Below are 12,440 nucleotides of genomic sequence, written 5' to 3' on the forward strand. Positions count from 1 at the left end.
CGCATTCTGGGTCCGGGTTCCTGAAATAGGGACTTACCCGGTCATTCCAAACTTGGAGGACCTGGTAAATCCCCATTCCGGGAACCATTCCCCATTCCCATTCGAGCCCCCATAGGGCTCAATGGGAATGGGGATGGAGCTAATAACGGTACCGCGGTTATTAGCTATGAAGTCCCTTAACAGGTCCCTTCCATAACGCCTGGTAAAACCAGGCGTTAAGGAAGGGACCCGCTAAGGGACCTCGGAATAGGGTGGTAAGGGATTATTGCCACCGGTGTCCTTACCAGTGCTGGTAATCCCTTACCACCTACCTCGTAATGAGGCCCTGTGTGTTTTCTATAACTTGAGGCCATTTCCTATAATGTCGTCTCGACTGCGTAGTGGGAGAATAGTTATAATGCTGGTGCAAAAGCAGCCCGCTCTGCGGCCGATGACTAATGTAAATAACGGGGAAGAAAACCGTAAGGCCACTGCTCTGTTAGATAATCATAATAGCTGTGACCCTAATGTTCAACCTGGCACAATTAATTCTTTGCATAGCCCCTCAAATACGGAGACTAGGGGCCTCATTACACGGATGGCGGAGAACCATGGCGCTGTTCATGCCGGTAAAATACCGGCACCGCCTTGGCGGAAAGGGGAATTAACGCCCCATTCCAAGGTTGGCGCGGCGGTAATTCCCCCTTCCACCATTGCCCTTCCCCATTCCCATTTTTGCCCCATAGGGCTCAATGGGAATGGGGAAGGCGCTAATTATGGTACCGCAAATTGCGGTACCGTAATTAGCTCCCTGGGTCCCTTTGTGGGTTGGTTTTTAACGCCTGCAAAAAGCAGGCGTTAAATCCCCCAACCCACAAAGGGACCTCGTAGTAAGGCGGTAAGGATTTACCGGTACCGGTATTTTACCGGTACCGGTAAATCCTTACCGCCATCCGTGTAATGAGGCCCATTATCTGTCACGAGGTAGCTTTTGCATATGCACGGGCACAGAATGATCATATAGCTGATTCATCCACTCATCTAGAGTTGCCAACTATGATTGAGCGAAATGATGTTCGGTTTAATGTGAGAAAAAGCTTTCTGAGCATGCATAATGAAGGGATCCCTGTGCCAATGGATGACATTGGGGAAGAAGAAAATCATTCTCCAACAGATATATCCATTCTTGTGCCTGCAGTTTTGATAGAGCTCGAAAAAAGGGTCCGCATTTCTGTAACAGTGGTGGTAGGGAAGATTACAAACGTGCATTTGCACTATAGTGAAGATGTTTCCCCAATTGCTCAATTTAATACAAACGATTCAAAAGACAACTTGCTCATGGATGAATGGATGAAATCTGCTCTAGATTATATCCCTGTCTCAAGTAATTCTCAGAACAATGAAAAATCTTCCTTGTCTGATATAAACCAACTTCTGTTGAGGCCTTCACAAACGGATGGCATCCCCCCTTTGGGCTTTGATGTGCTAAATCCATCTGATGACTTGGAGAAGCCTGAGGCCTCTAATCCTGTTCTACCAAAAGTTCTTAACTTGCTAGATAGAGGCCACCATTACACCCATTACAAATTACGCGAAATGAGGGCCGCCCAACTGGAAATGCTCTCTAAATTAAGCAAACTAGAAGGTTACATCTTTGCTGAAAATTACAAACAGACAGGCCGCTGTGCTTCCCCCACCAGTACAATGTCTCATATTCTGGTATCGACAGCAGCTCAAACTGCTGACTCAAATATAATTGAGCAGAATAATCTGCAATATAAGGGTGGGGTGCCAATTTTCGGCTTTCCCCAGACCTTTTCCCAGACTGTTGCTGTAAGTGTTGAGCCGCAGATCACACAGACTTTAACTCGTACTCAATTATGCCAGAAGGTGACCGCAAACAGTGAAAAAATAGATCAGCTATTATTTTTTCTTCAGGCTGAGGATGCTGAGAAGGTTGGGGTAGCTAGTAATGAACAACTGAGACCGCAGCCTAAGGAAATATTCCTTCCAGATAGACCGTCCGCCCTTGCTAGTCTGGTAGAGGCTGACAGTAAAAATGCAGAGGAAAATGCGTGGATGAGGATGATCACGAGAAATCCCATGAAAATGAAACAGCCCCTCTTTTTGCATCGAGGAAGGAAAAACGCCTTTACCTTCGTGCAATGAAGAGAAAGGTAGATCGCCATGGTGGGAAAAAATCCTGAAATAAAAATAACCATAAAAAGACAACACAGTTGACGCTGAGGTCAAATTCCAATGAGAGGAAGAATTCTACCCAGTTATCAACGATTCCCCTTATGGGTGATCAGGGGATTCATTTTGATGAACTCTCTGAGAAAATCAAAAAGGCTTTACAATGTACTGATGGGAGAACCAGAAATGGGCTTATGAAAGAAAAAGTGCCAAATGGCCCTGCAATGATGTTAGGAACTGACATCAAAGTTTCCACTCAAGCTCAGACTGAGGAGCATGAGGCGAAAACAATATCAGCTAAACTAAGAGAGTTTACTTCATCCTTAACACTGCCCCAACAGACTCAGCTATCAACTTTCTATAAGCCGATTGCCAATAAAAAAAACTGATCTAGGAAAGCCAATTCGTGATGTTGAGGGGAATGTACCATTAAAAGATCTTGGGATGTCCGACAAAACCCCTAACACGGAGGTGGCAGATCAGAGTGGCAGGATTGTGAATAAAGAAAGTGATTTAATTCCTTTATTAGCCTTAAGCAAGCATCTTGGCAAATCTCCTGCACTTATGAAAGAATCTTCCCCTTCTTATGAAAAAAGAGGCTACTTTAACCACTTTGACAACAATCATGGGGTGGCAAAGTAATGCTGAAATTAATGGTGATAGGCGGCTTAACCGCTCTTTTATACTGCAGGCCTTTTATAAAATTCCAGCTCTGAGAAACTTAAAGTCAAATGATATTGAATGGATCACACTTCCGGCATTCAATAACCATCGGTTGGTGTTCCAACTCCAATCTGCAATCATAGCTGACTTGGTATGAGAAACATGTTAGGGAACTCAAACTGATTGGCCTAACCCCTTTTCTCTTTGATTCAATTGAGGAAGCCATTGTTTTTAACGAAACCCCTGAAGAAACGCGTAAGCAGCAAATTACAACTGCGATTGGTGCGCCCCTGTCTTTGCCACCGGAAACGGCTGTGCTTGCTCAACTTGTTATCCTTTCCAACATTAGCAAAGATTGGTCTTGGCTAACTTCATTGGCGGACAGCTTAAATTCATTGGGGAATACTCCCTCTACATAGTTTCAAACCAGTTTTAAATGTAACATCATGGAATTCGTATGGGCTTGTTAATTTACTTAAGTGGGCCAAAATACCTAGTGCCCACAAGCTCATTGACATTTGGTTATGCCAAGAAACTATGTGTAGAGAACCATTTCAATTGCAAGACTTTAAAGCCTATCATGCAGAGGCCCATCGAGGTCCTTCTGGGAGGCCATATGGTGGCCTTGCAATACTTTTGAACACAAATATGATATTCACCACTCATCAAGTATTTAAATCTCCGGCGATACTGGCAGTATTGGTTTATTTTAGTGATTCCCCCACTAACACTGATTATTTATTACGATCTATCACAATCCAGTACAGTACACGATGGAGGAAATGTATGACAATGTCTCGTCAGTTATGGACGAGGCACTGGTTTCATGGCCCACTTGTAAAATTCATATAGGGGGCGATCGCAAGGCTGATTGTTTAAAAGGGGAAAAGAGAATTATGTATTTTGATGGCCGTGTGAACACAACACGATCTGGTGCCCAGGGAGAACTCTGGAGGGAATTATTTGCAAATTGGGAGGTTTCATTTATTAGTATTGACTCGCTATCGCCCCAATCAACATGGAAAAGAGGTTTAATATGCTCACGTATAGATTTTTTTTGCTGTCTCAGACAATTTGCGGGAGCACTGTAGCGGGACAGTAATTTCTACTCCAAGTTGGGTGACCATTAACCTTAGGACTAACTTTGCAAGTAAAAGTACCAAGGTTGAATACCGATTTGGCACAATGTCTATTAGAAGGTGATCGACCTGGCATATCCCTTCGATGGAGAACACATTTATGCGACAAATTAAACATTCTTATTGAAAGACAAATGAAAGCTGATAACAGAGGTGGGGTAGCAAACTTGACATCACATTATAGCACAAAAAGACACTTGGATATTATCCATCTGGCAATGGAGATGCTGCTGAAACAGCAATCGGCTAAATAAAATAAAGCATGAGCACACTTTTAGTAAGGTGATTCACTTGGCTGAAACCGTAAAAAATGCAGAACTAAGAAAATTAAAAACTGAGGGGTTATGTCTTAGTGATTTCATCACAAAAAAAACTATTTGTAATGTCTATAGAAACAAGTGCCTTAATCATAGACGCTACCTCCACAACTTAAATAATCAGAATATGATAGTTAATCTTTGCCGCAGAATTTCTTTACCAGAATTTTTGAAGATTTTCAATGGTCCCTCTGCTGCAATTCTTCACCCTCAAAGTCGAGGCGATCATTCTGTTGGATTGGACTTGTGTTTAATTAACATTCTTGACCAGCTGCAGGGTGGTCTGTGGAAAAGCACTCTGCGGTTGGCTAAGTCTTTTCTTAATGCTGTCCTTAGAACTAGGATTAACAACATTGTCAACTAGGTATCATTGGCATTTATTATCTAATCTAGCTAAAATGTTGTTTCCTGCCAAAAACTCACTATATGAAAATCTGGATCAAATGATTCCAGAGAGAAATCCGCTCTCAGTGGTTAAGTACTACAATCAAATGGTAAATCTACTAAGGGAAATTGCACTGTCACCAGCCGACCTAGAATGTCGATTAACATACATGAAGAAACGATTATTTGAAAACGATTGGAGCAAAATTCTTTACTCCATGTTGGCTTTAAAGTCCTACAGTGAAATTGCAAAGTTTACTTCAAAGCGGTTACCTCATAGGTTGTACATTCTGCAGTTCCCATGTGTCATGTCTCGGCGAGGGTGGCGGATTTGGAACCGCTGGCGCTATGGTCCGCCATAGCTAGTTCCATCAAGTTCTTCCTCTTGCGGGTGTTATCAGTCTAGTGTTTGCACGCGCACGTACCCGTGTACAAGACCTCTGCCTGCCTTTTCGGATTGCCTCTGCCACGTACCTTGTACTCTTCAGCCAGCCCGTGTACCAGACCTCTGCCTGCCTTTTCGGATTGCCTCTGCCACGTACCTTGTACTCATCAGCCAGCCCGTGTATCAGACCTCTGCCTGCCATTTCGGATTACCTCTGCCGCTTTCATCCTACCGTTGGTTCCACTTCGTCAGCTGGTTCACTCAAGCCTGTTCCTCGACCACAGCATGGAAGTCTCTCAAGGGTTTTTTTATGCCATTGGCTTTTTCCCCTATCTGGATGTTCCCGGAGGTTTAACCCCCGTCACACCTGTTACGGTGGCACGGTGGCATCCTTCCGTGGACGTCCCTATCTACATAAAAAAAAGGAGAGACCCAAAAGCGACGAGAAGAGGAAAACCAAGAAGAAGGACAAAGGTGAGGAGCTTGGGGAGGGTGGTGAGACGGAATCTTCTTGTGAAGGAGAGGATATTTCAGACCCCTGTGACACCATGTAATAAAATGTGCGATGTTTACCAACGATGATTTAAATTAAATCAAACCTCCACGCATAAAAGAACGAAGCACTGGGGCTTCAAAGACACTACAGTTGATGAAATTGGTTGTAGATTCTGAAAAATTGTTGAACAAAAAGAGACTGTCAAACATCTGCTAATATACTGCAATTATTACAATACTGGGATCAGAGCAACTGGGTACTACTGTATCATTCAGAGAATGGGTCTGGATGGCCTGTATTTGGGGTCATTCTAGAAAGTTCATTCTGTTGTTATTGAAACTTTTATTGTATACCAACAAGGAACTGGGAAAAACATGCACAGCAAAGTCTGTTGTTCTGCATATGTGAAATTTCTAATTGTTACACAAGAATTTTATGTATAAATATTGATGAATTTGTGCCAGGCGTGCTTTTTTTAGGTGATCAAAGCTGAAGTGAACTATTTGAGTAAATAAGAAGCGAGATCTGTACGCTGGTCATACAATGATGCTTAGTTACCTTGTACGCTGGAAAGGGACGACATACTGTAGTAATCTTAATAGTTATACTAAGGATTTGAAGAATATTTTATAATATATATAATATCTTCTTTGTTTTTAACACAAAATATGTTGAATAAAAGTTCTAAACGATTGTTCATTAAACTCATATAACAACTAATAAAAAAGGGGGGAATACCCCCCTTTTATACTGGTTCTCTTTCACATCTTTATGTTTAAATACTAGTGGTGAGATTTGGGGGTTGACTTTGTGCTGAAATTGAGTGAAAGTATATGAGGTTGAGATTTAGGTAAGCAATCATTTCAAGGTGACTTTTAGTACAGGTGACATTTTAGTAGGTGATTAAATGACATAGACTGGTCCCTTTATGTAGGATGTGCCGTTTGAGGCTTGGTTCCCAGGACAAGACTTGTGAAGGGTATGTCTCCCTGTATGTAGGTGTTATCCAACCTCACAAAGGATCAAAAAGAAAGGCAGCTTCCACTGGCTGTTGTCCTACTGGGGCGACAAGACAGCCAGTCCAGGGAGAATGCACATAGCCTGTTCATGGCTGGGTTGGGCCCACAGGGTTGACATTACTATGATACCAATTGCATGTGGCTTTAATAATTATGGGAGAAACTAGGCTCCTTACTGTAACCCAAGTATGGCTTATTTTGGAAGTGCACTGCCACCTTAAATGCCTGACTGTTACTGCAGTTGTCAGAGGGCAGCTGTCACCTGTAAACCTGCTCTATTCCACTGAAGAGCAGGTGCTGAAGATCGGGATACTGATTCAGACGGCCACAGCTGTACACTATGTTTTTGGAATGGAGTTTGATGAAAGGGGGTTCTGGTCAGCAGACCACCCTTTTTGAGATAGAATTGCCCGCATGATTTTATTATTAATAAATATCAAAAAAGCTAGAGCTACCCACGGCTGAATGTAGACATAAAGCTGATAGGGATCCCCAAACTTAGGCCCAGATAATCAAACTGCGATGCAAGGTAGCACATATTACTACTATTCAGGCGCAGAAGTCCTTCTCCAAGTGGGCCCTTGACCGCTACACATCAGGGGGCAGACCTCTTTGCATGCTGGCTCTCGCCCTAAGGAGAAAACAGCAGGGCCAATGAATTACCTCAATTCGGGGGACAGATAGGGGGTTACACACTGGGGATCTAGATATATTAATGAAAGATTTGCGGCATTCTATCAGGATCTCTACGGTACCCACCCACCCCCAAGACAGGGACCTAAATCACATCATAACATTCCTCAGCAAAATGTTTCTCCCTACACTCACGTCTGCGGAGCTTGAGCTCCTGAACGTGCTGTTAGACTATGAGGAGGTTCTTCGGGCCATACAGGGCTTGAATTCAGGGAAGGCCTACCTACAGACCTCTATAAGCTAATGCAAGAGGAACTTGCACCACGCATGGGGCAGATGTTCTGGAAAGCCTTAGAGGCAAGCCAACTACCAACATCTTTGGTAAAGGCCAGCATAGCTGTGTCCCACAAAAATAAATATAGAAACATGTCTCTATGCTCTGTGGCTCATACCACCCAATATCCCTATTTAATGCTGATGCAAAGGCCTTGGTGAAATGCCTAGCTGGCAGACTGGAGAGACTGCTTCCCAGACTCATCCACCAGGACCAAACAGGCTTTATCCTACTGTATGGGAGGATAGATTTGAAGGCTCCCTCCCCTACATTGCCCACCTACATTAGGCTTATGACTCGTCGGTGGCCCCACATGCACCTGGGCCCGGGAGGCAGGGTGGCTGCTGATCGACGCGTGAGGCTGCACGATCCGTGATATAACACAACATAGACACCATTTTGTGAACACCAAGACTCCATTTTGGATATGCTGACCCATGCCCAAGTGAAATAGCCTGCGGGCAAAAAGCTTTAGCTTGGCCCCCACTCACCGCACACAGAGAGCCTCGCACTCCCCCCTCGCCTCCACCCCATGGCAGATCCGCTGAAGGCCCATTCTCACGAGCAACAAGACATGAACAAGTATCAGAACAAACACTGTATTGTTTACCTTCCGCAGTACATCACTGCCGCAGAGGCAATCTGACTTGTAGCCAGGGTCTGGAAAATAACAAGAACCATCCCAATCAGGCAAGACCCGACCCTGCATCTAACCCCTAACATTTAAAATATATGGTGTCCATGACCTCCCTCCATGAACCTCTGCCCAGATCCCCTAGATTAAGTGCTAACTACGAATACCAAACCCCAATGGCTCACAGGATTGTTTGCAAATGTTAAAATGGGTGTTGGAAAGGAATGAAACTTATAGAGTTATTAAAGCGAGAATGACTCCCACCCGCCGCGAGACACAATGTGCCCCGAAGGTTTAATGTAAGCCCCTGGAAAATACCACCTTGTGCTAACCAATGTTTGCTGCTAATGTACAATGGATAAGGTGAAAAGCAATACCTAGAATGCTTGTGTATAATGTAGTGAAACCCGTTTTAAAAAGTGTATGAAGGTCTTCAAAGGTGTTAAGTTTTTGCTATAAACGAAAATGTTAAATGAACGTATCGCTTTTATGCTCCCGAGTGCACTACCCAACCTGACACTACCTCACGTTTGTTATTCGTCTGCCTGTTCCATGAATTATAAGTATGTGCTCGACTAACATTATGTATTACAAGTGCTACTGCCAACCCTCATTGTTATGAATGTAGAAATATATGAATTGAAAACGATAGAAATATGTAATCATCCTAATGCCGCTTACTTCTGTCCCCTCTTTTGGTATACTGTGTAGCCCAGTGCATAGAGGATCGTTCAGAGGCACAAGGCCATCTTCCCTTCCTCCTGCCAAGGTCCGCCAGGGCTCGCTGACATTCGAGCAGCACAGTCTCACCTCCCCACATTCCTGTTGGACCCGCTTCAAGTATTTACCTCCCCCATGTCAGGGACTGCCATGGCTTGTCCAAGTGAATTATGTGTTACCTGATCCTAAATCCCACCGCCTTTGAGGAGCTAAATATGTGCCCTCACTGACCCAATAGTACTCTAGTTCACCCCAAGTTAACGGTCCATAGAGACAGTTATTCACCCTTGTGCTAACATATCGTAAAACAATCCCTCACCACATCTAACAGAATAGAATGACAAGGCAGCTTATCCCGTGCCCTCTGACAAGACACCTGGACTTATGAAGCCGGGGCATTAGGGCAAGAGTAATTGTACACTGATGTATTGGTGAAGCTTCACATGTATGCTGTCTTTCTTGTCTCTCGTTTGACCCTAGATTAACATATTGTAGGATTTGCAGGACAACTGGAATCGTATAAAATGATGAGTGTGTGTGTGTGGACACAAGGGCAAAGTGTCAGTGCAGCCACCAATCATCGACACAGACCGCGTCCGGCCTGGCAGCTCCACCCTAACAAGCCCAGCTGACCTGTCCACCCCACGTTGGCACCACACAGATATCCACCAATCCTGGAGCAGCTCTTCGATACATCACCTATAGCTTAGTCAATGCCACCCAATCCCTGAGACTATGTGCCCCCCTATAGCTTATAGGATGCATGACGTATTTTTGTAATAAATACGACTGTCTTTGCTATTGTCAGACAGAGCGCTCTCGGAGCTTGCAGAGTCCTTTGCATGCCCTATTTTGGTTTATATAAAAACCCTTTTACTTCACCCGCGCTTGGTCCTGGTCTCATTCCCTTCTGGGGGGTGTCCTTCATTGCCTCTCACCAAGGGGGTTACTGCCTAAGGGTGGGACACTTACCTTCACTACATAGACACTCTTCTAACAATCTCTGATGCTTCTTTCTTATTCTGGAAGGAGTGGATCAACCCGACGATGTCGAAAATGCATTTGACAAAGTGCGCTGGGACTACATGTTCGAGGTTCAACCCAAATTTGGTTTCACTACGTTTTTCTTGCAGATCGTGCGTCTCCTATATAGGGCAACATGGACTTCGGTGGTTACAAATGGTTTGACATCTGATCCCTTCCCTCTGCACACCAGGACTAGACATGGCTGCTCGCTATCACCCCTCCTGTATGCCCTGGCGATCGAACCGCTAGCCGCCAAACTGAAGAGCGACGACAGATGGTCAGGCATAGTTAAGGGACCGGAAGAGAACAGATTTTCACTCTACGCCGATGATATTTTACTATATATTAGCCACTGTACCAGATCCTTTCCTTGCATCTCAGCTATACTGCCAAATATGGATGGGTGGTTGGTTACAGCATTAGCTGGGACAAATCAGAGGCTATGTCGCCACGTCTGGACATTCCCTGGGACCCATGGGCCGGGAGTTACTTTTTTAAAGCTTTAAATGCAAAAGATACAATTCCTAGGGGTGTGGATCAGCTTGGGGCTCCAAACCGTCACTGAATCGAAATACACTCCTGTCCTGGACAGGTTCCGGTGAGCTATGGCTTCATTGGACCTTCTCCCGCTCTCCCTCACTGGAAGGATTAATGCCATTAAAATGAACTTGATGCCCAAACTGATATACCTGGCATTCATGCTACCTATGCCCCCTTCCAGATTGCAATTTGCCAACTTTGACCATCAGATGTCAAAATGTATATGGAGAGGGAAAAGGGCAAGGCAAAATAAGCACATCCTCTAGGCCACCAATCAGGATGGAGGACTGGAGCTCCCATTCTGGCAGACATATTTATTTATTTATTTATTTGTATGTAGTTTCAAAGACATATTATATGGCACCCCAGATAGATTGGGCAAAAAGCTGCCTCAATACAGAGGACTGTACAAGCTGGCAAGGTATTGAATTGCAGGCCCTCCTCCCCTTTACACATCAGGAGATCCTTACAATCCCTGTGTGGTGCTTGCCAAAGACTCCCGAGCTGCGTCCCATATTAGGCCCCACACTAGCACAGTGGCATAAGACGTGCAGTATCACAAGTACCAACACACATACAGCCCCACAGTGGTTCTCACTTCACGCCCTCCTCTCACGCAGCACCACAAAGCAACGTCACATGCAGCGGCAGGCTCAATGGGACGATATTAGACTTATGGACCTCTTTAAGGATGATAGGCCTATCGAATTTGCTGAGGTTCGGACCAGACTGGGGATGGCAGACACAGACTGGCTACAATACCAGGCCCTTCATTCTATCATTGCTACACACACTACCAGAGAACACTAGACTTGCTGAACCTTCTCTGTGTGAGTAATGAGAGGAACCCAACAGAATACCCTAGGCTCAAAACTATTTTTTGTGTCCTCAGTATGCAAAGCATGCAAAATAACTATAGAATAAATCTGGCCCTGGCTGACATGTGGAGTGAAGACCTTGGGGTGGAAATAGTGGCTGGAGATATATTTGTCTTCTTTTCCATGGTTACCCAAGTGTCTTGCAATCTCCAACAAAGGGAGATACAATTTAAAGTTGTTCAGAGGGCCTATTACCACCCGGCCAGACTTTATAGGATGGGCATCGAAGAGACAGCCGAGTGCTAGTGTGGTTGTGGTGGGATTGGGACTATGGGACAAATGTTCTGGCACTGTCCAAGACTCAAACCTCTCTTGGCAAAAGTGGCTAAAAGGCTCTCAGAGATGCAAGGGATCACAGCCGTGTCGACCCCGACATCAATGCTATTCCCAGAGGGACTTGAAAACTGGCATGGGGACGCATTAACCCGCAGGCTGATACATATTGTTCTATTTTCCACCCATAAGTCTATTTTACTGGACTGGAAGAAGCCAACCCCACCTTTGCATCATCAATGATGAACAATTCTGTCCAGGATCTGTTCGGCTGAGTGAAGCTGTTATCGAAGGTCTGCAAGCTGTCTGCGGGCAGGCAGGTTCTGGGATCTGGCAGATATGTTTATCTAGACCTTAAAATAGTACTAAGTACACAGAGTGATATGTTGAAGGTCTGCTTTTTAACGCATTCAATGAGACAGGTCTAGTTCTTGTTGTTTTTATGGGAGTCTCCTGGTCGTCATCGATGTTTATAGTATGGTGTTGTGCAGTATTATTTTACCTACTGGCTGTGGGAAATGGGGACAGGGAGCAGAAGGGGCATTTGATGAGGGGAGATGGGCAGTTTATTGTTGGGGATAACTTTGGGGACATTCACCGAAGGTTACTTCATTGTAGAACCTATTTGCTGACACTTTTGTACGCTATGCAATAAAAAGATTAAATCTCCCCTACCCCCCAAAAAAGTCAGGGCTTCTCCAACCTTGGCAGGTGGCAATCCTTCACAATTATCTGTAGGAATTTCTCTCTTTGCTATGGTCTTTTTCAGACCGAAGTTATTATAACCCAATAGTCAAAGCTGATCCCACTACAGTCTCTGGTCA

Source organism: Ambystoma mexicanum, chromosome 7q (genome assembly GCF_040938575.1).
Source record: "Ambystoma mexicanum isolate Mex_15411 chromosome 7q, UKY_AmexF1_1, whole genome shotgun sequence".
Taxonomy (NCBI): domain Eukaryota; kingdom Metazoa; phylum Chordata; class Amphibia; order Caudata; family Ambystomatidae; genus Ambystoma; species Ambystoma mexicanum.